Below are 2,016 nucleotides of genomic sequence, written 5' to 3' on the forward strand. Positions count from 1 at the left end.
AGATGAGACGTGCAAGTATTCAAACTTAGTCTTATTAATTGATACATTAGGTATCATTTTCACCTTTTTACAAAGGTGTGTTTGAACTAAGAATCTGATGTTTCCTTCAGGCGGTAGATCTGCTGAATATGCAAATGGTTCCATAACTTCATTCCTTATTTCTCTCCTCTTTACTGCTTAAGCTTTAACCCTTTCCTATACCAACTGTATGCATATGTCTGTGTGTGTGTGTGTGTGTGTGTGTGTGTGTATGTGTATGTTAGACCAGTTTAAGTGTTTATGTGTATGTTAGACTAGTTTAAGTGTTTATGTAGTTAATAAAGTCTTACTTGTATCACACTTGATGTTGTTCATTGTTTGCTCATAACTGGAGTCCCTAATCATGCAGATTTATGCTACAGGCTCTGTGTAGAGTTGTACAGTAAGAAAGTTATTTCCCTTAACCAGGAAATTAACGTTCTTAGAATTGACAGACAGTTGACCCTGAGAGGTCAAGTAAATATCTACAGCGGATCTAAATATTTATAATTAATTATAACTAGTTATGATTAATTATTCATATTTCCCCATGAGCTGATTCGCTACAGATTTTGGTGGAGGATGCGGGCATGATAAAACGAAAGTTATGAGTTTAAACACTGTCAACTTAAAAGTGTGTGCGTGATAGTCCAGGTTAAAATAGGGCGTGACTTGAGATGCGCTGTTGTGTCCCTATTTGCTGGCTTGTTTAGATGCAGATAAAGTGGGGGTTTGAATTGGTACCGCTATTATGATTGGAAGAGTCTTTATGTATTTCATGCTTAATGGTATCAGTGTAAGGTTAATCTGATTTTAGCAAAGAAACCCTAATTTCAGTATTAAAGCATAAATCTGTTCTGACAAAGCATAAGTCTGAATCTCAGCTCAGCGGCATGTCCAAACTGTACCATAATGTATAATGCTTTAGTGAAGAAATCACAAAATTGCAGTATTGTTTAAATTGTTTCTTTGAAGAAGAAATCAGTTATATCAAGGTAGATTTGAGTGTTGCTCGTCTTTCTACAGCATAAAGGCCTTATAGTTTATAATTAGATTGAAGCAATTCATCTACACTTTGACTGCATATATACAAGCCTAGTAACTTGGTGGTCATTACTGTGTTTCACTCGCTGAGTGAAATTAAATGTGTAATACTGTACTTTAGTATTCATGTGTGAGGCACACATAACTACATATATGTTTAAACCGGCTGTAACTTACAGTAAACCTGTTTTTTAAATTCTTTAAACAAGTGCAAGAAGTTTATTGTTAAATTAGAGAAGCACTCATAGAAGTGCTTATTTTATGCAACAAGTCTTTTACAGTAAACCTGTTTTTTAAATTCTTTAAACAAGTGCAAGAAGTTTATTGTTAAATTAGAGAAGCACTCATAGAAGTGCTTATTTTATGCAACAAGTCTTGAAGGACTGAAAGGACCACGTTTTAAAACTGTGGGCAACTTCTTTGAAATAGGCAGACACTAAACTGTTTGAATTACACTGGCATGCATTGGTTACCATGACAACAACTTGTCACAGGAAGCACTAACTTCACATAGCACACGCGACGCCATGTTGCAAACAAACCACCTGAAGCGGCTAAGCTAACACAACTTAGCATAGTTTAATCTTAGGCTAAGCTACCAAATAGCTTTAACAATTAGGGGTTAACACTCTTTAATTGAAGCTTTTAAATACAGCATGTGTGTATGCAGTGTGAAGTAATTTGAACTTAACCTAATCCCTGGTTTCTAGTATCACTAGTGCTACTGATTGTTCCTAATACCAGATTGATTACCTTGTTTTAATAATAGCAGTCAGCTAATTTTAAATCCATTTACATGTAATGTAATTTTGTATATATGTATATAGCCTAAAACAGTTCTATTGTATATGTATGGTATCAGAGCGAATCAGACAATTTAAGATTCAATCAGATTGGTGTTGGAACAACCCAAAGAGCCAAATTCCACAAAGAGGCCCAGGATAACAAGACAAC

The 2,016-nt window shown here is 34.9% G+C and overlaps 1 protein-coding gene and 1 long non-coding RNA gene across 2 annotated transcripts in view; one reads left to right on the forward strand and one right to left on the reverse strand.

Moving 5' to 3' along the window:
• LOC107716462 (5-oxoprolinase-like) overlaps positions 1-2,016 on the reverse strand; it is a 49,500-nt gene that overhangs the window by 26,286 nt on the left and 21,198 nt on the right. The window lies entirely within an intron of this gene.
• The window catches only part of LOC107716463 (uncharacterized), a 17,221-nt gene continuing 16,995 nt past the window's right edge, over positions 1,791-2,016 (forward strand). Inside the window, exon 1 of the long non-coding RNA XR_001637213.1 lies at positions 1,791-1,865. This is a non-coding gene — a long non-coding RNA (uncharacterized LOC107716463). The remainder of the gene's footprint in view (positions 1,866-2,016) is intronic.

This window comes from Sinocyclocheilus rhinocerous, unplaced genomic scaffold (genome assembly GCF_001515625.1).
Source record: "Sinocyclocheilus rhinocerous isolate Xijiao unplaced genomic scaffold, SAMN03320098_v1.1 scaffold419, whole genome shotgun sequence".
NCBI lineage: Eukaryota > Metazoa > Chordata > Actinopteri > Cypriniformes > Cyprinidae > Sinocyclocheilus > Sinocyclocheilus rhinocerous.